Here is a 27919-nt window from a genome sequence, read left to right on the forward strand (position 1 = left end):
AACTGAGGACTGCTGGGCCTTCCCCTTCTCCCCGAGCTCATTTGCATGTTAATTATCATTAGCAGCCGGGGAAACAAGTCCTAAACAGCTTAATTAGCAGCTTAATCATTTTTCACATGAAATTTCTCCCTGGTTTAATACGTTCGTGGCCACAGGAATTTATTAAGTCAGATTATCGTGGGGTACCTCTGTTGCAATTGTCGTTGGAGGCTCATGGGGTCGAAATTACTAAGCGAAGTCATGTTTCTAAAAGAGTGCCCATTCTTTTAGTTTACACTCGCTCTTTCTCTCTCTTTACATACATATACATTGAGTTTATAGCAGCTGAGTTAACCGACCTTCAGGAGTTTACTGTTTAACCTTATTCGTTACAGGACACAGAGAATTGCAATTATAAGTCACACCTTCCCATCAAAGTGCACACATGTACGCCTTTCCATTCCAGTCCATTGATTAAGCAATGACATTTACATTTTGGGGGTAAAACTTGAAACCTTATTAGAATTACATGTGAAACTGTAAAACCAATATTGCTTAAGCACAGAAAATGTGTTTCATAGTTCGAAAAATAAATCTCTCCCTAGATTTTACTACATTATAGGATTGGTGAGCAGGTTCTTTGAATGTGGCACATCACTACACATACGCTCTGTCCACCTACGTTATGTCAGCCCAAAAAAACTCTAAAGAAGACATTAAGCATATGTTTATGAAAATAGTGCTTTCTGACGGGTATTGGACTATTGGCACAATGCAGAAAAGTATGGATACTAAATTAGGTTTCTTTTCATTCTTTAGTGCTCAATAACTGTTGAATGGAATATTACTTTTGCAGCATTTATTTTCACATAATGTGTATTACCTTGTTCAATGTTGTTACTATTCAAATGCTCGAGATCATTTCTATTGGTTGATTGTATAATTTTTAAACAGTTGTCATGTTTTTTACCAAGGCATTCTATTGATTTCATTGTAGGCTTTTCAAGTGTAGATGATAAACCAGTCTAGAATTCCTGAGCCTTTACTACTTTTAATATAGAAAATAAGAATGTATTTCATTTTGTGCCTTACATGTTTTCTGAGTTGTCTGATGTACTCTCATTCGACAAGGATATTGACACATATATGCAATCTGTTTCTTTAACCAAAAGAGGGCGACACAACACCACCACTTCAGGTGAAACTCTCCAGCGTTTTCAAAGCAGATCTCTGTAGTGCCTTGTAGTGAACTTCTCAGATCACCTTTGCTTTGCTCATTTATTGACTTACTTATTTGTGTATTTATTTATAATGAAATGGTGCTTGTATTTGGTGTCGTTTGCACAGCCCATTGTGTGCCTGACAGAGATGTGTTCCAGGCAGAACACAGAGCAGAGATCCCGAATGAAAGGAAGAGATGTCTGCGCTTCCTCTGTGTTTATTTGAACATCGCAGTGAACCCTTACACTGCGGCTTGTGGAGAGGTTACTGGAAGCTTGTGGCCTTACAGTTATGCTTTCTCCAGAGCACTTACAGCATTTCAAAAAGGCAGTGAAACCCCAATAATAATTTACAATGTTATACTGCAAGGACAACTAGTAAAGCAGGCTCTCCTTGCTCTCCATTTTGAGATAACAAAAAAGATATAGTCATCTGTGTTGTTAGTTTGTAGTAGTTCCTTTCTAATCCTCTCAGAGCGGTAATGCAGAGTCCTGAGATTATTCTCTCACCTTTCCTAATGCAAATATGAAAGGATTAGCTGTCCAGATTATATATAGAAAATGTATTAAACATATTGCAAGTAATAAACACACTCACCCTCATATATGTTAAGTCAAATAGGTGATCCACACGTCACTGTTTATACATTTTATGCAAAATATTCAATGTTAGTATTAATGGAATTGATTTAGTTCAACGATACTTCAAAAGGTAAGCAATGCAGCATTCATTATTAGATGACCCAGAATACAGCTGCAAAGTTGCAAAGTAGAAAGATTTTTTTTTTTTGGTTTCCACAGTGTATGAAAACAAAACAAACCATTGTATGACATTATAACAGGAAATGGTTGGCAGCACATTTAGAAACCAAGGGTATTGAGTGTGCCAGCAGAACAGTGTTTTGTAATAAAAAGTTGAACCCACTCTCTGAGCCACCAATATTGTGTAAAAACACCCACAATACACCATGTGGTCCTCTTTGGCTGCAGCACAACTCAGCAATAACTAGGCACACTGGCAGTCAAAGACATGGCCAGTTCGAATGCAATTCTCCTGATCTCTCGTCTCGGGGCAGTGGCAAGCTCTGGAATGGTTTCAGGAGGTAGATGCCAACAACTTCTCTTTCTGAAACAGTACAGACAATACAGGTCAATACACTTTAATGTTTCAATTGCCATTGCCTTAAAACCTGAGAAAGGTGTTTCCCTAAAATCTGTTTAAAATCTTTATACTTCCAATTTTGGAAGTATAAAGCTGGTGTCGGTCAAAGACAGGACGTCTTTGACCGACACCAGCTTTATACTTCCAAAATCTTTGAGCAAAACCTGCTTCCCTCATATTAAAAGCTCTTGCTGTTGGCTGAAGAGATGGGCAGAGTCTTTGGATGTGCTGACTGCCCATTGACTTCAAGGAGCTGCTTTCACTTTGGAATTGTTTCTTCTATGAAACTACGCTTAAATACCCGTCAACTATCGAATTCACTACAAAATTCTTCCTTACTTTTAAGGCACTACATGGCCTGGCTCCACAGAACCTAACTAATCTTTTATCTGTATATTCTCCTATGCACCCTTTGCTTTTTCTGAATCTGGTCTGTTATGTGTCCCACCTACACACCTTGACTGAAGGGGCCTTTTGTTGCGATGCCCCCCAAACTCCATCTCAAAGGAATCCTGCTTCTCGGAGTGCTTTTAAGTCAAGCTTCAAGACATGCATTTTTGTTTTTTTTACAGTTTTTCTCTAGTTATTGTAAAGTGCATTGAGATGATTGCTTTTAAAGCCAGTGTATAAAAGTGTTAGTATTATTATAAGTATTCAGACATAGTTACTATATCCATGTTTAAAGCAATACTACCATTCTATTCCACACTTTTTCATCAAGTTATTCATAAAGGCATATAAACCCCACCCACCCACATTATACATTTTCTTACGTTTATGTATATGTATGTATTGTTATGCTGTTCATTATTAAAGGCCTAAATCATGAAGGAATTGAAAGGTAGTTTGTGTGTTTTAAGTATGGCATAAATAAATAAACTAGGATAAAAAACAACAACTCTACAACCACTATAACAATTCATTGCCATGTACAAAAATGTCATTGGTTTTAGTTGTCAGCTTAGAAAAAATATTGCAAATCTGTTTTTTTTCTCCATTACATTGTAAACATATTGATAAAATGCATGCAGAACTGCTAAAGTCAAATACAGGTGGTTTTCTGCTACTAAAGAGTATTATTGTTGCATTTAAAACGGCAACACTTTCTATTGCTCGCCAGTCTTCTGACAATTGCGGAACAGGTAAACACACCCGCACAGCAACTGAAGCCACTTCTCCAAACAAAGCTTAAAGTACCCTCCTCCCCCCCCCATAATATAAGTGAAATGACAAATTCCAGTAGTTGATTAGACAGCCGAACTAGAGGAATTGATTAATTCCTACCCGGAGGATTTCTGAAGTCATGGGGAAAACAAACTCTTTTTCTAATTAAATAAAGGCCGCGCGCCAGCCGCAATGGAGGCGCGTGAGATTGTCCCGTCAGGCACGAGGCAGAGAGTAATGACGGCGCTTCATCATTAAACAGCAGCACGGGCGGCTGTTAGAGCTGGTGGGAGCCTAATTGAAAGATAACCATTTCTTCTTAATTCGCTTTTCGCTAGTTATGGATTAACACCGGGTTTCTCAGCTGAGAAATGGAATTAGAAATGTTCAAACTTTCACAGGCAAATTAGGATTTGTCTTGCACAATAGAAAGCGACGCGTCCAGTGGATTTTCACAGTGGACCATATTAGTGCACGGCATTTCTTTCTTTCTTTCTTTCTTATTTATTACTTTGTTCATTCTGTTAATAGTATAAAGGTGGCATTGAGAGCGTTTCTTTATTAAATGGGAATGTTTGTATTTGGGACATCTTTTACGCACGACCAGACACACAACGCATAAACACATGCAACAGTCAACTTGTTAAAAGTTAGCAAAATAATGATATATATAAAACAAACATTCAATGCACTTTCATAAAGTGTAGTGAAGACAGATGTGCAGACAAGCCCATACACAAAAATATGATGCAGGTAAACTTTTATTTTATTTTATTTCATATGATAATGAATACAATCATCTTAAACACACAAAATAACTTCTATGTGGCCATGTGTATCTTAAGACTTGTAATTTAAACAACCAATTAAAAAGGGATGTTGTGCGCAATGGGTCCATTGTAGGCCTTTTCTCTGGTATACTTTCGATGGAGTTAATTAGTCTAGCCGTGTTATACAATAGTGTTACACCTGTAAATGTATCAATAAATAAGTGTACATGTTGTTTAAATGAAGAAACAGATTAAAGATGGTAAGTATTCCCATTATAACACTGATTTACTACTAATATCAAAAATAAAGAATGTGTTTGATGATAAAAAAGAAGCTTGGAATACACAGTTGCCACTACTTCTCAGTTGTATTTGTGCTTATGCTGGTACGTTTTGCTGTTTTGCCTCTTACCCAAGTGCAGGGTGAAGTCTTGTGGATTTGGATCAGTCTGAGACTTTGTGAGGCTCATTATTCACAATGGAGCACACCTCTAAAGCACGGGTGACGTTCCCAGTCTGCATTGATGCGAGAAGGTACAATCACAGTTTCCTTTTTGACCTTTTCACTTTGATCCCAGGTGATATGCTATGATATACACGCATATGATATGATATACTTAGATTTTCAGAAAGCTTTTGATAAGGATCCACACCAACGACTGATCCTCAGATTGGAAGCTGTAGGCATTCAGGGTAATGTAAGAAGATGGATTATGAACTGGTTGATGTATAGGAAACAGAGGGTGTCGATTAGAGGAGTCACTTCTAACTGGAGTGAGGTTGTTAGTGGAGTTCCACAGGGATCAGTACTAGGGCCTTTGCTTTTTCTAATCTATATTAATGATCTGGACTCTGGGATAGTTAGCAAACTTGTCACATTTGCAGATGATACTAAAATAGGTGGCTCAGCAGATACAATCTCTGCAGCACAGGCTATTCAAAGGGACTTAGATAATATTCAGTTGTGGGCCGACACCTGGCAGATGAAATTCAATGTGGACGAGTGCAAGGTATTACATGCAGGTAATAAAAATGTCCACTATAATTACACTATGGGAGGAATAGAACTGGATGAAGTAACGCATGAGAGAGACCTAGGAGTCTATGTGGACTCCTCACTTTCTCCATCCAAACAGTGTGGGGAAGCAATAAAAAAGGCAAACACAATGCTAGGGTATATTGTCAGAAGTGCAGAATTGAGAAAAGGGCAGTGATGTTCAGACTGTACAATGCACTAGTTAAGGCCGTGTGTCCACCAGAGCGTTTTTCCATTATTTGCAATGACAGTGCGCGTATTTGAACAGCCAGCAGCGTGCCGAGGCGCTGGGCGTTGTTTTCTGAATTAAAAAACTTCAGGTCAAACGCAGCGCTCGTCACTGTCACTTTTTACTCAGCCGTCCAATCACAGCGGAGGAGGGGCGGGACAAATAGCACACCGACCGACCGTCACTTCCTACCTGTACAACGACTGAACAACAATGGAGGGGAAGTTAGTATTGCTGGTCTCCGAGTAACATTAACACGAAACTAATGCTTGGAGGAACATTTCGTTCGCCATGGGTCTACCAGGTAAGCAGCAGTCAGCTAGACTCAGCCAAAAAAATGTCCATATACTTAAACGTAAGTAAAGATCTGCATACTTCTTCCACCTTTGCATATATGCAACCTCAGACAAATGTTAAGATGTTCCTCCGAGCTGCTGGCCTCATGAACCCCCATAGACCGGCTCTCTAGCGCCCCCAGCAGGGCGAGTTAGAAGAGCGCCGCCTTTTTCAGCTGCAAAAACGCTTTGGTGGACACAAGGCCTAAGTGATCCAAGGATCCTATCCAGTCTATTTTTAAATGTTCCCATATTTTCAGCTTCTGCCACATCGCTGGGTAGTTTATTCCAGATTGTGACGCCTCTCCTGTTTTCCAATTTGAATGCCTTTGAAGCCCAATTTCCATTTGTGTCCCCGGGTGCGTGTGTCCCTGCTGATCTGGAAAAGCTCCTCTGGTTTGATGTGGTCGATGCCTTTCATGATCTTGAAGACTTGGATCAAGTCCCCACATAGTCTCCTCTGTTCCAGGGTGAAAAGGTTCAGGTCCTCAGTCTCTCAGTAGGACTTTCCCTTCAGACCTGGAATAAGTCTGGTTGCTCTCCTCTGAACTGCCTCTAGAGCAGCGATATCTTTCTTGAAGTGTGGAGCCCAGAACTGTACACAGTATCCAGATGAGCTCTTAGTACATAAGAAAGTATTTATGGACACCAAACGAGCACGATGGGTCGAATGGCCTCCTCTCGTTTCTAAACTTTATGTTCAATTGTCATATTAAGATCTTACATTCACAAACCCCATCAGAAACTGAAGCTGAGATATTTTTTTCCTTTTGCCCTGAGTAAAAATCATCACTTATCCTGATATTTATTTGAGTTGTGGTGGGGGGTGATGTCATGTATCTCAGGGGTGCAGCTTTGGATTCAAATGATGCAGATCTTCTGCTTGACTGAACGCCTTTTCTGGTGTGTTCCTCTGGAGGCCCGGTCTTGGCTCACAAAGTCTTGGCTGCTGAATCTTAAATACTATATTCAGTTCTTATAAAAATATCTCTCCCTCTGTCTCTCACATACTTCTGTGTTCATGTTATGCTAAAAGCCCCCCCAAAAAAATCCATTACCCATCATTTTAAACTGCACCTACGCTAACTGTATACGGTATTGATCCCCAATTAAACCATTGTACCCTCCCCAGTTTCAACAAAACATCTTGGCCTAGTAAGTCAAAAAAATAGTAGTAATTCTCCTGGGTATTATTGGACAACATTTTTACCCGTGTGCTTGTGTATTTTTCCTGCCATAAATGTAAAAATCAAAGATCCATTCTGAGCTTAAATAAAGGGACAGTTCTATCTACATTAAACAGTCTACCACAAAGGATATATATATATATATATATATATATATATATATATATATATATATATATATATAATCTTTATATATCAATTTACTGTGTTAACATGTTAACAATACTGCATTGTATATAACAGCATATTCACAAAATAAAGACAATGTAAAATTTGATCTTACCACAACATTGAATTAAACTGTAAACCCTAATAGTAATAACTTGGGCTCAGGGATACTTTATTCTTTGTCTGAGAGTGGTGAAAGAAATATTAAAAAGTGGATTTTCACATTGCTTGTTCAGTTTAGCCGAGCTTTAGCCAAGCAAAAGAAAGAAAGCTCTCCTATGTCTCGAGTTATAAGCAAATCAGTGATAAAAATTCTGGAAAAAGGAAAATTCTGTGACAGGGAGCTTTGCAATTTTCTCTCACTGTCTGTTTGTAGATTGTGTTTCTCCTAAAGAAGTAAAAAATGAAAAGACCCTTTTATTTCAAAGTGACCGTGGTGTTAATCCTCATAGTGTCTGCCTTAATTTCTCTCCTGAAAGATGATATGGCCAGTTTAACATCAAGCCGCTGTGAATTCAGAGCGGAAAGATGTTTAGCATTCCTGGATCCTCTCAGGTATTACCATTAACACTCTAAATGTGTTTACTTTAACAGTAGTTCAAGGCAAATTGCACATAATGGCTAGAGAAGGATACAAGTGCCACAGAAAGGGGATTTGAGAGGCATTTGAGACGGGATTTTCGAGAATTTGCGACTTTGAAGTGTACAGTACCAGCTGCACGTGTTCACTTGTCAGTGGATAAAAAGCTGTACGGGTAATAAAATGAATCCTGCCACTTTAATTTCGCGTTTATGCGTGATTTGTTACATCTGTAAAGGCTGCAGTAACCGTACAGATGTCAAGTTGTGCACATGAGAAAGTAATACTTGTACAGAAGCAGAGGGTTGAGATGCGTGATTTTTTTTTTTCCCTCCCCACACTCTTCTGAGGGGTGAGTCATAACAACAGCCTAGTTTTGGACTCCGACAGGTGTGTGCTTCCCTTCTAGGCACTAAACCTGACATGGCCTAATTCCGAACAAATGTCACCTTTAACTTTTCCCCCACAGACCCAAGTGCTTTTGGCAGTCGGTCTTTATATACAGCAGCAGGATTCGTTGTATTTACCCCAGCATTGCAGACACTGTGATGGTGATCCAGATTGTTGCAGTCTATATTAAGAACGCTAAGGGCTGGTTCCACAGACCCGGATTAGCACTAGTCTTGGACTATCCAATGTTCTTTTACATAAGAAATCAAAAGAAACTTTGCAAACGAGGGGAGACCATTTGATCCATCGTGCTCGTTTGGTGTCCATTAATAACTAAGTGATCAAGGATCCTATCCAGTCTGTTTTTGAATTTTCCCAAATTGTCTCTTCAGCCACATCGCTGGGGAGTTTGTTCAGATTGTGACGCCTCTCTGTGTGAAGAAGTGTCTCCTGTTTTCTTGAATGCCTTGAAGCCCAATTTCCATTTGTGTCCCCGGGTGCGTGTGTCCCTGCTGATCTGGAAAAGCTCCTCTGGTTTGATGTGGTCGATGCCTTTCATGATTTTGAAGACTTGGATCAAGTCCCCACGTAGTCTCCTCTGTTCCAGGGTGAAAAGGTTCAGGTCCTCAGTCTCTCAGTAGGACATTCCCTTCAGACCTGGAATAAGTCTGGTTGCTCTCCTCTGAACTGCCTCTAGAGCAGCGATATCTTTCTTGAAGTGTGGAGCCCAGAACTGTCCACAGTATCCAGATGAGCTCTAACTAGTGCATTGTACAGTCTGAACATCACTGCCCTTGTTCTCAATTCTACACTTTTGACAATATACCCCAACATCCTGTTTGCCTTTTTTATTGCTTCCCCACACTGTTTGGATGGAGAAAGTGAGGAGTCCACATAGACTCCTAGGTCTCTCTCATGCTTGACTTCATCTAGTTCTATTCCTCCCATAGTGTAATTTAGTGTAGTCCAATGCTAGTGCTAATCTGGGTCTGTGAGGCCAGTTTGTGAATGAACTAAACAGAATGCATTGTGATGTTATTAATATCAGATCAACGCTGTGATTGGCCACACTATCAGTGTTACTGGGATTTAAGATTATGAAATGCAGTACTTTGGTAATCTACTGTGCAATTAAAAAAATGTATTAAACCTTTAAATGCAAACCCCAGCCCTTGGACTTGTAAGAGGCTGTGTAACGGCTCGTTTTCAACATTGTTAAATATGATAATTAGTAATTAGCAAATTCTTGATAAATGCATATCTAAGATTGTTATATTCTGATTGAGATGTTTTTCATGCCAGTTAATTCATTTTACGTAATGAAAACTTCAGATGCATTTTCTAACAAGTTATCTATACATATGACTTGGGATTTGGCAGACAATTGAAAGTATATTTTTTATATTTTTCCTCTGTTCCCTGTCTCAACATTTCACTCCCTCTCACTCTCTCTAATTTTAATTTAATCTGGCAGTGTGTTCATATGTATTGTCATTTTGAAAGACAAACCTCTCAATGACTATCTGCTATCTTGAATTTTGAACAATGGAATGGACTTGTGTTTTTATTATCTCCAGTTTGTGCACCGGTAAACTAACCCCACATCTGCCTAAGTGTTTTACTGTTGGCACTAGATAACGTTTTGACAACCTCTGTATTGATTTCTTGGGAGTGGCAGTCCAATGTATACACCTCCTGTCTTAACCCATTCATCTGGGAGAGTTTTTTCTTTTGAGTGAATAAGTGTTGAACAAAGTGCAAAAATATATCTTTGATAACCAAGTATTGTATGTGAGGACTATATCTTAATCTAAATGGATCACCAAATGAAGGGTGTGAATAATTTCAGCTGCAACTTAGTATGTATGGGTCTATATACAAACACACACAAATATACTACACACTCATAGCTGGTTAAGAAGACAGGACACTAGGAAGTTTAGTTTGGATCTGTAGATGGCGTGAGTTGCTAACTGCCCAGATGCAGCTGTGTCAATAAATCTGAAAGGTGTTTCTCTTAAATTATGAAGAAGTGCTGAGAACCACATTTCAGCATGCCGTCCCGGTGACGCGATGCCAATGCTCTTCCCCGCATGGTGTGTCCTTTCTCTCTGCACCTAGGCTTTGCTTTTAAATACTAATATTGCAATTTTTTTTCCAAGTTGCTCTATCCACTTTCAATAACTAAATTACATGCGTAGCTCAGAACTGTCCCTGACTTGTTAACTTAAAAACATTTATAACCTAACGGGGGGGAAAAAAGGTCTTGGCAACTACAGAGGCTTAAAACTGATCAAATAGTTAAAATAATGAGCCTGTTTTAGGTAATAAAAAGCTAATCGTTATCGTTGACTGGATAAAAAAGGTCTGGATGCGTTTTTTTTTTTATATACACTTTACTTTTGTGATCTTTCTTTATTTCTGCTTTTGCTCGGCCATAGATCCACAATACTGTCTATGTGCAGATGTTCAGACAGTTATCATTAAATCCACCCCCTCTCCAAAACAGATAGCTTATGGAATAAAAGGGTAAAGAAAACGACTGTATCGGGATGTTGTGTGCCAGTTGGTGTGGTGATGATGTCATACAGTACTGGCTACAGCGTGTGCTCTGGCTGGATTCCTGTGTGTGGGCATTGGGGACAAAGTGCTCTTTATGTGGTGTGCTGAGCTGCAAGGCAGAAACATTGTTCAGCAGTAAAACATGCTGTAACACAAACCACATGTTCAAGAGTGAAGAACTTACTTTACATTTCATAGCTGAGCTGTTTCTCTTTCTGGGAACAGAAGCTGGAGACTGCAGCCCCGTCTTGTTGTTCGCTGCCGTCTGTTTCGCATGCACTTGGGGTGGGGGAAAGAGAAGGAGAAATGAAGAACAGACCTACTGCATCCATGCTGCATGAAAGCCTTTTGACCTGTGTATTATAATCACAGAGCAGAACAGATAGAGAGTTTCATATTAGAGCGATATTCTAAGAATTAATTCACGTTTTTTCATATGATGCAGAATAAGTTAAAAGGGTACCTGGCATATATTGCTGAATACAAAACGATAATTGACGTTTATTTCATACAGTGTTATTAACAGAATGTGCAAGGTGAAGTTTTAAGTTTGTTTTAAAATTATGTTTCTGTTGCACCTTCATGTGAAGTCTAGAACCACTTGCAGTGCATTGTGTCTGAGGGATAATCACTGACAGATTTTATATTTAAAATAGGGAGCTGGAGAGTGTGGGTATTATGTCTTTAACAGCATATCTGCACCTTTTTCAAATTTCCTTATTGATAAGAACTGAAGCCTTTTCCTTGGTGTTTAGCTGTTCCTGATGTGTGAGGAATGCAGAATTTATAGGTTGCAGAGACACTCAGCTGATGAAAAAGCGAGTGCACCTGTATAGCCCACAGCATTAAAATGTGTCTGTAGACTTAAGAATTAAACCTTAACTCCACATTTAACCCTCGTTAAATCTCGCCTTTTTCCTCCGGACTGCAACACACATACAATTTCCCGTATTCAATACATGTAATATAGTATTGATTGCAATTGCAACATATCCGGTAAAAGAAACCTTCACAATTTGGGCTTGATCTTCGGGGCTTAGTCCCTTTCTGATTTTTGATTGCATCTCTCCTCTGCTCCTCATGCATGCACGAGCAGGCGAAGTGAACAATACTATGAGGTAATTTTCTTCAGTCAACAGTGCTTAGATACGCAACATAACCCTTAGCATTTGCTACACTGGCTCACTCTTAAGCCTCACAATTAAACTACATCTCTGCGGGAGGCAGGCTAATTAAAACGACAGCATGCCTGTTAGCCATGCACAGAGTCACAGTCAAGTAGGTAACAAAGTTTAGCTATTTTGCCTTGAGCAGGGTATGAACCTGTGACCTTGTAGCCCTATAGTGTTTGTGTTACCCAGCAAATAGCCTGCTTTCGCTTGTGCAGGGGGCTAAACAGTTTTTAATTTCCTTTTCTTTCCCCCCTCTGTTTCAGCGTAACAATCCCTCAGTAGTACATCTGTTCACAGCGAGAGTTCGGAGGGGCACCTCCACCCACAGATGCCTGCAGTAAAAATGACTGCAGTGCTATTTTTAATCAATTACACTTCTTAGCCATGTGTGTGCTAGCAGTGTATGCATGGCTGCCTGTGTGTAACTATGTTAGAGAGAGAGAGAGAGATGGCAGGGAAAGGGGGGATGTGAACGTATGTGTGGGTTTGTGTGCCCCATTTGGTTTTGACTTCAGAAAGAAAAATAATGTTGAGGCAAAGGAGATTTGTTTTTACAGTTTGCGATCCCTGCTCTCACAGCACAGGCCGGTGCATTGAGATTTTTTTTTTTTTTTTGGTTTAAGTGGTCTGTGGCAAAATTTTAAAATTGAAGCCAGATTAACTGATAGCTACTAGTGGAAAAATAGGGGTGTATGAACGTATATAAGGGCTACAAGCCTGCAGGTTCCCCTGGGTTGTCCCCAGGACCTGCTGCTGTTAGTGCTCCTCAGGGCTTTATGGCCTTTCAGCAACCAAGGCAGCTACTTAAACACGCATACCTGACTGTTTCTGTAGCCACGTTCGGTTTGTTATACTTCATTTTTGATTATATGCCGATTTTTTTTTTTAATTGTTTAATTTGTTTTTTAAGCACTTGTTCAATTCAGCCAGGCCATGTTCAATTCACCTTGCAACCAGTTAAGTTAACCATAAAATCATAATATATTCATAGGTTATTGAAATACTATGCTATGTTTTACAAATGCTATGAGTGCATATATGCAACTTTCCTTTCTTTTCCAATATTAACACAATTACACATATTTATTAATGTAATCCGTCAAAGTTTAAATTGTGGGCTCATTGTGTAGCATAAAGCATTCTAGAGCAGCTGTAGAGAAAACAGGCTAAAATGTAATATTTCCCACTTGTTGAAAAGGTAATTGAATTGGGCGCTAAGTGCATACCACTGCCAGACTGGCTAACAGCACACAGAAGGCAAATAATATTTTAATCTCTCCAAGCCAGCACTAATACCAACAAGGGGGACTGACGCTAATGCTAAAGCCAGTAGTGGAGGACCCCCACAACAGACTGAGAAAAAGACTCAGTCTACATAACTATTCCTCACACATGATGTTTAAAGTAGTGTTTGACTTCATTTAAAGCAGGTTATAATTTGTTCTTACAGTTTATTAACCTTTTTTCCCTTCAAAAATAGCATTTGAGTGGCAATTGATTGGAGGAGGTAGTGTGCACAGACTGTTTAAGGGCTTCCATCTTTGATTGTAAAAGGTATAGAAATTGAGCTTTTACGCAGTCACAACCATTTCTGTCTGATTCTCTAAGAACCAGTCATGACTTCGTATACATGTTGCCAAAACGCCTTTGACTGTACAAAACCTACAGCATTTTAAAGCAAAAAGAAGCTCTCGAAACGTTAAATTTGATTAACCCAAGAAGACGAAATAGAGGCAGTGCAGAGACAATAGTGCTTTTGTATGTTGGCGTGCATATGTATTCATTCAATTAAAAAATAAATGAAATGATAGGTGTTCTTGTGACATGTATAATACAAAGATTGGGGGCAGGTGAAGCTTAGATTCAAAAGTTCTGTGTAAATACTGAGAAGATATTCTAAAACGGGAGACACAATCTGTAATATTTAATGTTTTTTGTCTCTTATTGAATTTAGGAAATATATGATTACATTTTCAGAAGTATGGCTGGGAGCAACTGGTGCTTGTTAGAAAAGGGAGAGGAAAGCATCAACGCAATTAGAAACAAGCTATTAAAATGGGAGCAGCAGCATTGAGATTCTAGATATTATAGAAGGATATTTTATTTTTATTGCCTCATCCACCACCTGCCAATATCCAGGAACTCTACGCAGCAAAATGTATTTAAAATTTCAATTTTAAAGATCAACCAAGAACTTTGCAGTGCTTTAAAGGAGGGGAAATGGTTCCAGATGTGGTTTAAATTCCATTCATAATAGGCTAATTTTGAATACATCTCTGCATCTCATTTGGAGTAATCTCGTGTTTAAGGAATTAAGAAAAACACACGTACACACCACCGTTTGGTGTTGCAGACAAGGAGTAATTTAATTTCACCTCCTGCTAGGTCATAAATTACATTTTGTGTTTTTTTTTCTCCAGTTTTCCCCTTCTTCTTGCATTGTTATAATGTTTTCTGTGTATGTTTAATTTATTAAGTACTGTGGTGTACAGCCAGGAGTCCTCCAGGTGAGATGACCACTGGAGTTAACATAAAAGACAATTATTTGGAAAGCAGAGCCACTTTTTTCCCTGCAGCATTCGAGAAATCCCAGTGTCTGTTGGCTGAAAAGGGTTCAAGAACACTCTGTGGAAAAACTGTGCAAGAAAGATGATTCTCTAGCTGATATGAAATACGGGATATGCTAAATCCAATGATTAAACCCAATTAAAATCCAATGGTTTTAAAAAGTGTATTTTCTGCATTCACTTGGCTTCTAGTTATCTGGAAGAGAGGATGATTAGGTGATTTATTTATAATTACATCGTCAGTGCAGCTATTCACATGATTGTGGCATTCCACGGTGATTAAATAAAATAAATAAAGCCACAAACATGGAAAGACTGTGTACACAAAGCTCAATCAATTTATCTTGAAGACGGGGAGAAAATACAAACCCTTAATGCATATAGAGGCATTAAGTCTTAAAGGAATTCTAAACAAATCAGATTTATGTAATACATTAAATATATCTATAAAAAAGAATAAACCTCTCACTTATGGCTCGGTTGAAGTTTGCCCTGCAGTTATAGCGTCGGCTACCCCAGTAATTACTTGATTATGTCTTGAAGCTTGTTGACAGCGCATTTTTATATCAGAAACTCTTTAAAGTGCTATTATAGAGAAGAAAATGTACTCCCTAGCAAACAACAAAACAAAACATTTTGACACTCACCTTGCACAAGGTAACAATATGTTTCATTGGCTTATTAGTTGCAGCCGCTACGCTTCAGCACACCAAATTCCCTGTCTTGTGTTTGTTTTGGATTCTAGCTTGATTTGAGGTATCAATATCAGAATTTGATTGCAACTTTGTGCAGTGCATTATATTTGAAAATGAGGTGTTTGAGGGGTTTGTTGTAGTTACTCCACCAGCACACAAGATTTAGGTTGCTATAAAATAAAGATCTAGGGATATCCAGCTGGCACAGACCATGACATGCTGTTTGTAGCCCTGCGATCAGAACCCTTGTTAGTCGTTGGCATTGTTCCGGTTATATTGGTGTCATCAACCTTCTCCAAGGACCTAATTTCATCAGCTTTCTTCAGTAATGTTAGTGGTGTTTTTTTTGTACTCAAGATGTTGCCATATATTTGAATGAAATAGGCATATCCAAGCCTCTATAAATCAACTTTGGGATTCCTCGAATTCTGTCTGCAAAACCAGAAGTGGCTCGTCTGAATATCCTCTTGAACATGCAGGGGTTGTGCCTGTCAGTGAGTTGCAAATCTGGTCTCCAAGCTATGCCATTGGTTTCCAGACATTCTAGGCAGTATCATAACTATTTCTATGAAAATAAAATCTATTTTGTCTCTTCTTTCTGGCCTTGAAAAGATCTGGGAACCCTAAGCACTTTACCTCTTTAAGTTTCACCTTTTGCTTGCCAGTGACATACCTCCAGCAGCGCTCTGTCCAATATAAACACCAGCAGATCTTCTTGTGTTATTGCTTACACAGTACCCCCCCCCACCTCGGCTCTACATCCATATTCTGAATCGCCAATCCCAATCTAATTTATGGAATATTTTCAAGGTAACCGTATACGGCGGCGGCAACGATAACATCTCCAGGCCCCCGTGACAGACAGGAACTCGGCAGCGCGCAGTTAATAACATAAACTCCTCAGAAAAGCCAGCTCTGGCAGAAGCAGAGGGAGAGAGTGAGTAAGAAGGACCAGTGTGCGGGATAATTGGGACCATGTGAGCTTCCCCAGCAGAGGATTAGGAGAGGAGCGGAACTCCCCCAGCCTGCAGATCACTTTCAATTAGATGCACCCAAGGCAAGCAAAGAGGGACTTGGTGAAAGATTGGAACAAGAAGAGGGGTGAACCGAGCTCCCATCACTCTGCCCTGGGCCCACTGACTGGGGTCATGTTTAAGTGGTGTTAATGGAAGGCAACGGGCTGCGTTTGCTTGCCATCGCGGCGTAAATCAAACTGATGGCATGTGAATGGGAGAAATTGTGTGTAAGGCCAAGAATGTCATGTACTGTATATTCAGTCTGGGAGATGCTGTTTGTTTCGGCAGGCTGGTCGTATATGGATACTCGCTCGTGTCAGGGGGACTCGGTCTGTCCGCTTTCCGTATAATTGGCGACGGCACATTTACGTTTTTAGCTTTCTTTGTCCATTTTGTCTGAAACGACTACGAATCTGACAGCTCCACTGTGTCGCTCCATTCCTGTTCATGACATCGGCTACCAGCTTTTAACCTTTCTGATTCTTTATGCATTAAATGGACGCAGACTGAGCGTCAGCTGGTGCTCGAATCCATCGGCCACAGCAGTTAATCCTAAAAAAGAAGAACCTGCTATCAATTATTCTTGTTAGTGGACATAGATAGGACTATGTGATAACTGTGAACTTCGCAAAGTGGAACAGTTCATGGCTCTACTTTCCGAGATCAAGTTCCTATCATGACTTCTTGGTCCAAACGGTGCATTTAATGAGATAAATGTGCTATAATTATGAGTTTGATGTAGATGGAAGAGTTCAAATGATCTACCAGTAGAAAAAAGGGAAAAAAGAGAGAAATGGATACTGCGCAGTCTTTGTGCTGAAGATATGACTACAGTCTGATTCATGTGAAAGGCATGGCAGAAAGCCAGGCAGGGCAGTGCAGTCTGGCTCTAAACCTGGCTACACTTTCCAACAGATGCTTCAAAAGGCAGCTCCTATCACACTTCTCTGATGACTGTAAATATGACACTACGTAACACGCCTGAAACACTGGTTGAGAGAGAAAAACATTTTTGTAGCATTCACAGATCCCAAAAATAAACTAACAGGTTATTATAATGTGCTTTACAGCTAATTACCGAACAGGGGTGCAGATGTCAGTGCATGGTTTGTCCCCCAAAAAAGTTGAAATTGGTTTACATAACAACACTTAACCGAAAATAACAGGCGGCCGGAGTCAGACTTACACTAGAAGAGACAGGTCTTGTATGAAACACTAGTGTTGCTGCTATGATATTTATTTATCTTCCCCCCCCGAGATTAATCAGTGACATGTGCCTATTAAAAATGCGAGGAATTAAATCATGTCTGGCCTGGCTGGTCTCTTACGCTCACAGATCCAGTTATAGTGTCTGACAAGAATGATTGATACAAGTGGAGGCCTCCTATGGATGTTGTAAACAGAGCCCCACAAAGAATCACTTCATTCTGCCCAAACCAATCTTGTGGGCACCTTTGTACACTGCGCTGCTAGGACCCCTCTTGTGTTTTGGTTTTCGTTGGCCAGAAATATAAAGCTCAGATAGTTTTTAGTGCAGTATTTATTTTCCCAATCTCCCATTTTTTTCTTCTTCTTTATAAAATGGTAAGAAATCTTAATGTTTTTCTTTAAGCATCATTTAGCTTAGCTGTATGATTTATGTACCTATGTGCACCTTAACTCACATAATATGTACAGTTCACGTTAACAAGGAGGCACAAATGTGTTGTGACGTTGTTTAGTTTAGAATGGGTTTTTGCCAGAAGTGTCCACATGGATGTAATAATTAATGGGTAATAGTCTCAGACTTAAAATGATTTTTTCTTCATGTGTTCATTAATTTAAGAAGCACAATCAAATTCAAGGCTAGTTGACACTGCAAGATAATTCATTAAAAAGAAAATCCGCTCCAAAAGATGTTCATGCCAAGTGAAACAAGACTTTATATCCACATTTAATCTCACAGGAGAAAAATTGTCTAGCAATCCTGTGTATCCGTTTGATGAATTAAATTTTTACAATATCTGATGAGATCTCTCCCAACTTTCTTCATAATAATTTCATTGGATGACGTTTAACTGTTGTGCCAAACGTCTCCTGTTTCACCCCGGGTGCATCTGAACTTTTAATGTCATTTCAACTGAAATAACTGTATAAAAGTAAAATGTAATTTTGTATGTCAAAGGAGCTGTTACAAAGCTTCAAATTCCCTTTTGTAGTGTTGATTCCTAATCTATAGGCACCGTAATATGAAATCTTAGATTTATATTTAAATTTTCACAGCAATCTATAAAAAATTAAAATAATCTGTGAGCTCAAACAGAAATTTGTCTGATTAAAGTATAAATATCTACAGTAAATATAGTATTTATTTTTGAAGCCTCTATTTGAATATTTGTAACCTGAAATCATTAATGTGACCCGCAGTTTATGGAGGAAATCTGCATAATATGTATTAAAATACAATTACAGTTTAAAGTAGTATTCAATACATCTTTGTTTTGTGTTATTAAAAAAAAAAAATATATATATATATATATCTTGGAAGTATATTTGAATGCATTTGGATGCTTTCTATATAAACCTACATGGTTATTTCTAAACGCTAACATTTTAAGAGTTCATGCAGTAACATCAATTTCCTATACAAAAACATGTTAGCCCTTGCATACTTTGTAATCCACAGGAATGACATTTTCAACCTAAAGTAATGGACTGAAATCAAGGTATTGAGGGCTTGATATCCTGACACATTCCGACAACTGTTTTTTGTCAGAATATATATGAACATGCTTCATTTGTCAATATGGAATGTCATTTTCAATATGTTCATACATATTTTTTTACCCCGGCGGAGCCCAAATGAGAGCTGTTGTTCGAGACTGTAACTGTACCAGATTAGAGGCCATATTCTCTGGCAGCCCCAGTGAGGTAATTATGTGTTTGTGTTTATAGGCTCCCGACTCCCTCTCCCCCTCTTTCTCTCCCTCCCCCTCTCCCTCTCTCTCTCTCTCTCTTCCAGAACTCTGTTCTTCACACCAGCAGGCTCCCTCTGGGAAGAGGTGCCTGAGACGTTGGCTAGGCCATACATCTCTGTCAAAATCTCTATGAATAAATTAACCTTTTAAAGATTAGTGCACCCTAATACCGCAGGGTTTTTTAAACAGAACAAACACTGAAAAATGTTTTGTCAAAGCCTGACCAAGTTGATGTCAGCTGTGCAGCAGAAACTTTACCGCGCCGCATCCCCTTTGGTGAAGGTCTAGCACTGTAGGTCTGTCTGGTCTGGCCGTTTACCTCTGTCTGGAAACATTGATAATGATTACATCCGCTATAATGGAGTCGATATTAAAATTAGGGTGAATAACACAGATTGAATTTGGTAGAAGATAGAAGACTGGATTTGGTTTATGAAAAAATAGAGTATAAATATGTTTAACAAGTATGGGTAAATGATTAAAATAAAGTGTAATGTGGGGAGATACTTATTTACTTAAAAGGATGATTAATACGTGCACTTTCTGAACATAAAATTAATTTATTAAGTCTTTGCACACTATGGGAGCTGAGTAAATATTTTTGGCAGATAAAGAGAATACCAGCGATTCATTGGCAGACAAAGGCAATTTTTGTTTGTTCTTGCTAGAGAAGGAATCAGATTTTATAGACAATTTAAACCTTTCAGTCGTACCAGTTTAAATATGTTTCCTACAATATAATTCAACATTGCACTGGGAAATTCTCCAGTTTTTACAATGAAGGTAATTCTCGTGGTTCCTTAGTAAAGCTTCTCCAGAGACAAAAAATTTCCCCCAAAGCGGAGAGAACTTGGATTTGTGGAGCCCTCTCAATAGCTGAGGTTATTCAGGCAGAGAACTCGACCTGGAATGAGTCCAAGCACCCTTAGGCTCAGAAATAGAATATTTGACTTAAGTTTGGATTATGGGCCTTTAAAAACAAAAACACCAAAAAAACAGATTCTACCTATAAAGAGATTCCATTGTATATGATGTATGTTCTAAAATGCCAGCTTCCCTGTTAAACAGTTACTGAGCACACAAAGCTCATCATTGCGATGAACAAATAAGTTGGCTCACTGTTTTATGAAGGTAAATAATTACATTTCTTTGCGATACTTAGCAAGACAAGACTTATTCACCCTGCAATGATCTATTATGTACAATGTTTATTTATTGATTTAGATTTAGAGCACTTGAGGTTCATTAAAACAAAAACACTTCCTTGTTGTGAACTAAGAATATCCCCTTTAGTTTGAAACAGATCACTATGATTATAAAGAACAGGTTTAAGTCGCAATTCCTGCATTCAAAATAAACTTTTCAACATTATATGTATAGCGAAGGAATATGACATGTATTGGCTTTGTCACCGGTGTTGGATTTCACTAGCAGGGCGAGCAGAGGCGTCTCTTGGACTTCCTGACTTTATAAATGCCAGCGCATGCAGTAGATAGTTTTCTTATTTTCTTTTTCTAGACAAGATGTTGGGCTTCATAATAGAAATTTGAAAGTCAAACCCCACTACATAAAAGCCTGTTTAGACCGGCTGCCTTTATTCTCTGATGACCTTGTCAACAGGTCTTGCTCGGTGTTGCTACTCTGCGTTTGTTAAAGCGTGGCTTGCAAGTTGTGAGGATTTCCAGCTTAGTAGCAGACTAAACCTCCATCTTTGGCTGCTTTTGTCATCTGTCAAAAGAGACTAAGTTTGTAAATCCTCTGCAACAGCCATATCATCATATTTTTGATGGATGCCCGGGTCTAAGCAGACAATGATGCAGGTTTATGCAGATTTGTGTGAACTGAGGTTGTGTGGCCAGTGGTTGTCTGCAGATGGAGGAAGTGGTGGGTGTGCGAGGTAAAGGGCAGTTTTAATTGTCCTAGCAGGGGGAGGGAAGGCTGTACGGGAAAGCGAGTGAGCTGTGATCAGAGGACGGGGCAACGAAATGCCATTTGCTTTATTTGTGCTTAAATACAGACTCAGTAGTGCGTAAACGAGTATTTTTCTCTGTTGAAGTTGCATTTCTGTGGCCACATTGATACTCTTTCTGCACTAATCCATACTGATTTTTAATTGTTTTCAACTACCAAAAAATGCTCTCCTCTTCCCCCATTCTCACTTAGCTCCTCCGAAATGTAATCGTCTTGCCCCTTGGTTAAAGTTCACGCGCCTGTTGACTCGCAGAGGGAAATGGTTTCAGTCTGCACTGCACGCCTCTGAGTGCACTCTGCCTTGGCAATCTAATCAGCTCTGGGTCAAGGGAAAGCCATGGCTGGAGACGGGACCAATCTCCTCTTCCCCCAGTAGGTGGCCCCATAGCCCACTGCATCTGTCCTCCCTTCCCATCACTCGGCCGCGCCGTCCGTTGCACACCCAAGCAGCAGCCAACATATGGAAATGCTTGATTTGATATAGTGTCGTTTTACATTGCAGAAATGAGCGTATGTATTTCTTTTTTTCTCTTCAATCCCACAGAGTGAGAAATGTGATCTGGGGTTACTACCAGTGTTTAAAATAAAAAGCAGACTTCTTATTAAACCATTATCTGCCAATACAAGGGGTTGAGGATGAGGGTACGGCTACATATTCTTAACCAGAAGGTAACCTCCCAAATCCACAACCACAACCCCCCTCCTTCCCTCCCTACTGATTTTGATTAAAACGAACATGACTGTGTTTCTGTCCCACACTCCATTCTTAAATGCTGTATTCAAAGTACAGGACCGATTCTACAGGCTGACGGGCTCATGGGAATCGGTCCAGGCAGGTTACTCATAATGGCAGCTCAAAACACCCCACTAATTCCTCAGTACCGATGTGAGCCTGGCACCTTTGAAGTCCACTGCTGGGTCTGATCCCCTATAGGACTTGATAAGGCAGAATGAAAGTCTGAAACAGGGTGCAGAGTGTGGGAGATTTTAACCGACAAAAAAAACATGGCTGCGGCTCTTTCTTTCGGACCACACATCCATGGCAGCCATACTCCGTGAATTGTGGGTTAAATCGGTGGGAGATCATCGAGGAATGTAAGCTCAGAGCAGTGGCATTTTCTGCACACACAAATTTGAATGTGTGTGAACTTGTTTATTCTAATTAAACAAATCACTGATCTCATGTGAATAATTAAAAAAATAAATTGCTTTGCAGTCTCTTTTGTTTTTCTAATAGTTTTAGTTAAATTTTTAGACCTATATTGTGCATAATGAGTTATTACACCGAACTCCATCAAACCTGTTCGGCTTTTATATGCATCTAAATCAGCATCAGAATCTGACACCGTGTTTCTGTGCTGAATATTGAAATGGGAGCGAGAAGGAAATGTATTTATTAGGACATTAATAGATTAATTTGATTAAAATGTTTTGGCAAGCCAACCCGTGAGCTAAAAATACTTGACAAAGAAGCCTATTCAGATTGTCAGCAGTATATCACACCGATTTATTTTTCATAAGAAATAGATTCCATTGCAACTCCTAATGTAAAGATATTGAAAATTGTGAGCCTTATATTACATTCTGGATTTAGATGGGGGAGGGGGAACAATCTTACACACACACACACACACACACACACACACACACACACACACACACACACACACACACTGAAACATACATAGGTAAATTAACAGCTTCTTTTAGGAGTACTGTTTATATTCTTAAGAGCAGGCAAGGATTGGATACTTTATGGCCTTAAGAGCTTAATGCTGCGCCTTTGAGTTCACCATGCTAACCCATTTCACTATTGTGCCAGTGATAAAATGGATGGGTGGCTATTGACTTTGGCTCCCACTGAATTAGACCTATGCATTATAGTAGTTTAATCCAAAATATAGCATAATATATACCACACACACATGTATTTTATGCAGCATTTCGTGTTCTGACATTTCCCTCCGAGTCTCGAGTAAGACGGAGAGGTAGAAGTTACGAGGCTTTGACAGACTGTGATATGGGTGATGTATATTACTGTTTTCAGCTGTAAAGGGCTGTTGGAAGGAAGTGATTGGGATTGATCCAGGAACCAGCGTAAGACTCGGCCAAACCCGAGAGGAGGGTTGTTGGGGGAGAGTGGTGGAGGTCTGTTGTTATGATGTAGGCCTTCAAAAACTCAAAATAACAGTGCCAGGTGCGATTTCCTGAAATACACGGGGATTTTACTGTGCAAACTAGGAAACATACAGTGCATTCGGTGGTAAATAATGTACAGCAATAATACCCTTGACTCGAAGGCTTGCAGCTGGTGACCCCTGTTTGAAAACCCAGCCAAGTGGTCACTGGTTCCAACTATTAGCTACTGTGCTTCTTTCTCAAGAGACACCGGCAGGGTTAAGGCAAAACAACAACAAAATAAATCCACATACGTAACGAACACAGAAAAAATAAATAAAACCTCTTACACTGAGCGATGAATTGGACTCCTTATGTTTGTTGTGTGTGTTTTTTTCACACTCCTATGCAGTTGTTTAAAGTCTACATTTCTTTGCATGTTATGATTTGTAGGGGATATGTAGTTAAATCAGTGATATATTTTAATCAACGTGAAGCTCGAAATCATACGCAGGTGGGATGCTGAAATCATTATGCATTTTGTAAATATGATGATGAAAAGATATACTCATAATAACAATACTACTAATAATGAAAATGCTTTATTTTATAAATATTATGATTCCGCCTGCTTCTGGACTGTGTTCTTTTCTTAAAGTCGATGGCCACACCTGGAGCCCTTTGGCAGTTGGCGCGTGTTTGGCCCGATGATTTTCAAGGTAAGGGAACAGGACGTGTATCTTTTCTTGTGTAGAGCGCGGCTGAAGTGCCTTTAACAAAATTAATGGACCTGTCTTTGTAAAGTCAGGCGGTGTCTCGGGTTCACAGTGATGCAGCCTGAAAGACACCGATACCAAAATAAAAACGACAAATGTTCAAAGCTTCCTTTGCCTCCGAGTTGGGGCTGGTTTCCTAATCTTTCGCTTGTTGAGACCTCAAACGGCTGTCACCTTGCCTGTCACGCTCGGCTGCCCACCGCCGATTGGCTAGAGGCAGATTTATTTCTGCCTGTCACAGCCAATAGCGTGCCGGCGTCGCTCACGCCACTGTTTAGTTACAGTGACAAACATGCTGATTAGAGAGGCCCCCATGATTGATGGTTATTTGCTGAAGAGTAACAGAGTTTTTATCGGGTCATAATAGGAGTGACACCGAACAGCCGCTCAGAGCCACAATTGTGTGCTCCTGCATCCATAGGTCATACTTAAAAGGTCAGCCGCTAAAAGACGAATCTTTTCTCTCCTACACTTGGTAGGAAAACATACTTATTTGGAGTCATAATTGTAAATACTCTTATCATCTTTGTATTCTGTGTAACGGGCCCTTCCCTGTGGGTTGCTCCTGTCTTCGTTCAAGATGGAGCGGCTCAACCCAGAACAGTACGCACATTATGCCTAAATGTTATTCTTCATTTCAAAATGGAGAGACGGGTCAAATAGAGATGGGTTGTTTTCTCTGCTTTGCGCCATCCTCGGCTCCAACCCAGAACCCAGGGACAGACCCGCAACACACATCCTCTGTGGATATTTGTCTCCAAATGTGCCGATGCGGTCTATGGCAGTTCCTGCTGGAAACCGAGTCGGCTCAAGCGTTGACAGCTCATCCGAAATATCCACTTGCATTGCAAATCTGTGTTTTAGCTTTGGTGTTAGCCATCCATAGACCATGAAAACCAAGAATGCACACAGGGCTCTGGAGCTGAATATTCAAAGTGAGAAGTACTTAATTTATGGTTGGAATATTTTGCAGGGCTTCATACCTGAGTCAACTTCTCCAGCAAATCGGCATATCATTTTCTGCTTGAGCTGCAACGCATACCACACGGTTCCACTTGTTTCTTTAGGAGTGATTGCTGTGTCCTTTAATGAATAATCTGTGTGTCCTCTACTCAGTTGAAACTATTTTGTTTATTTATTCCTGAATAGATGTTTTTTTTTATGACAGGACTATATCATATATATATAGTCCTCTGAAAATGTCTGTAATAGTACAAGTTATCATCTTCAGAGCTTTCTTACAAGGATTCTTGAAACAGATGCTTGGTCACATTAATGACACCTAACTAAAACATTCATAAAGTGTTATTGGATTTTAAATACCAAGGTTAAGAACTGTGACCTCTTAGGTGAAGGTTACAATCTCTCGCTCTCTCTAGGTTTTTACTAGTTACATCATTGGGCGTTGCTAGACACTGGACTCTGATAGTATTCAATGGTAGCCCAAGGCATGAGTAGTTTTTCCTGTACTTAAAATACTTGCATGCAAAGAGTGGGCTTAACACATTACAGCTTGAGTAATGATTCACACGGGTAGCTGAACTGTGACAGGGAAGGGCTGGCTACGGTGGGTTCTGGGCAGCTTTTTGCCCTTGCAGTCCAGTTCTTTTAGAGGTGAATCACAAACTATGACCAATTGTAGGGCAGTGATTGATTTTTATTTTCCTTTCCCCTACACACAAGGCTCCCGTTTGTACATTCAGAAAGCTACTGAAAGGTCATCCCAAGCAACATGCTCATCTGTCTTACGTTGTCTCCTCACTGTATTACTCAATGAAACGCAGTACTTCTCAGATTTTATTTACCATTACTTTGCCTTGATTGATCTGCAGTTCTCATTTCTGTATTTAATTACTTCTGTGCAACATTGTTTTCTTTCATATTCAAACCTTTATCGGTCTCTAGGGTGTCAACATTTTGTACATGTTTACACTTTATAAGCACCCAAAAAAAAACACAACATCAATTCTTCAGTATTGTTTTAAGTGGTTGGTACAAAAGGGGAGACATCTGAAGTTTAAGATGCAGCCCCCCAGCTTAGTGAACTCTGACACCCTTGTTGGGAATGTATTTGTAAAGAAGGAGGCTGTCTCAGTCCCAGCGCCATGCTCTGCCATTGTTTTTATGTTAAGCAACTTGTTGTAAAGCCCGTGTCTCCTGAGCGACTTTCTTGGGTAAATCTATTACCAGTGTGTTATTAATCTGATGCTGCCCCCTCTGGCACTTTCTCTGCCCCCCCCCTCTCTCTCTCTCTCTCTCTCTCTCTCTCTCTCGTTTTTCTATTTATTGGGTCCTCAGCTTCCTGAACTCTGCATTCACGCTGCCGTTACTCTCTCCACCAGCTTCGTTTAATTATCAAAACATTTGATGCAGAAAATTGACATCGGCTTTCATAGTTCCTTCAATACCTCCCCTCCCCCTTTCCACTGCTTTCCCACCCCCTAAGCCCTGGGGGATCCCCACGGTAAGTCAATCAGTGTTTTCACTCTTCCCGGCGTGCAAAACAAATACCGTAGACCAGCAGTGACGAAGAAAACGTGATATTAAACAAACTGATGAATATTCACATTTTTTCTGTATTAATCCAGCCCATGCTTCGTATAATACATCCTAATTGATGTTTTAGATTCAGTGCCAACTTTATACATTTTTCACATAGCTATCCTGACAAATATACACATGACGGGGTAGATTCTCCAAATTTCATAGTTCAGCTTAAAAGGCAGTAATTGGGTATGTCAACAAACAGTGAATGAGTTTGAGTTTAGTTTCTTAAACCTGATCTTTCATGTAGTGCTGTAAGTTTTTATTTTCTCCCCCTCAGTGTTTGTGTAAATCGGCTTAACCTCTACATTATGTTGCTTGCACTAAGTAGACCAGTACAAGTCACTCCATTTTTCATATGCTGGTACATGGAGTAAGTATGTGTTGGAGAGGGATGCAGGAAATCCTGGGCTCAGATCCCAATTACTGAAGTGGTAGGAGACATCTACACCAGGTTATTCTTATACCTTTGCCTTTTTGGGGAGCAGAATTTCAGTTTTGTTGTATTCAGGCATCACAGTCAAACTTTAATTCCAGTGAAATGTCACACAACGGTATTCTAGACAAATATCTATTTTTTAATCTGTGCTAAATTCAGACTTTTATAATGTTGGTCTTGATTGCTTAGGAAAATAGTGTTTTTATAATAATACAAATGCTATAATTTTATGTATTTCTCATGTTCATTTTTGTAGTGTAGTTCATCCTTCACCGCTAAAGAATATCTTCCAAATCAACTCAGTTGGGGAGGTGCTTTGTATGATTTTGCATGTGGCTGATTGGGCCTGTTTTTGGACAGTAATATATTTTAAAGTAAAAATACAGGTCAAAAGTGACTTCTGCCTCCCCGAGATAGAATTCTTACTTTTTGACTTTGAAATTCCTGCAGGGAAGCACACGCATTCAACAGCGAGCCCCGCAGGCAATGCATCTGTAATCTCACGAAAAAAAGAGTGCTAAGCCACCATGAAATAGAGGTTGGAGTTTGGTTCTAGGCCCAGTTTATTTTGTCATTTTGCCAAACCATCTGTATGGACCAAAGGGAACCTCAGACATTTACAGTGCAGCCATAGTACTTGAATTCATCTTAAGCTAATGCTGTGAAGGTGGAACTTAATAGTTTCAATTGCAAGGTCAGGACCCACAGCTCCTATAAGTGAAAAACACACTGTGGCTTTTGTTCGGTGAGTGACATTCTCATAGAAGCCTAACCTGGTCTACTTCTTCTTCTTCTTCTTCTTCTTCTCCTTCTCGTCGTCCTCCTCCTCCTCCTGAGTAATACAGTTTTATAGAAAGATTGTGTTTGAGTAAGACTACGAGC

General features: G+C 39.6%; 2 long non-coding RNA genes across 2 annotated transcripts in view; one reads left to right on the top strand and one right to left on the bottom strand.

The window, feature by feature from the left end:
* Positions 1-1808: 1808 nt before the first annotated feature.
* On the bottom strand, positions 1809-27918 carry LOC136713676 (uncharacterized). Its single transcript, XR_010804971.1, has 3 exons — positions 27811-27918; positions 10967-11061; positions 1809-2325 (listed from the first exon to the last, which is right to left on the bottom strand). It is a non-coding gene; the product is annotated as an uncharacterized LOC136713676 (long non-coding RNA).
* Positions 5764-27919, top strand: part of LOC136713675 (uncharacterized) — a 67599-nt gene continuing 45443 nt past the window's right edge. Inside the window, exon 1 of the long non-coding RNA XR_010804970.1 lies at positions 5764-5864. This is a non-coding gene — a long non-coding RNA (uncharacterized LOC136713675). The remainder of the gene's footprint in view (positions 5865-27919) is intronic.

Source organism: Amia ocellicauda, chromosome 18 (genome assembly GCF_036373705.1).
Source record: "Amia ocellicauda isolate fAmiCal2 chromosome 18, fAmiCal2.hap1, whole genome shotgun sequence".
Taxonomy (NCBI): domain Eukaryota; kingdom Metazoa; phylum Chordata; class Actinopteri; order Amiiformes; family Amiidae; genus Amia; species Amia ocellicauda.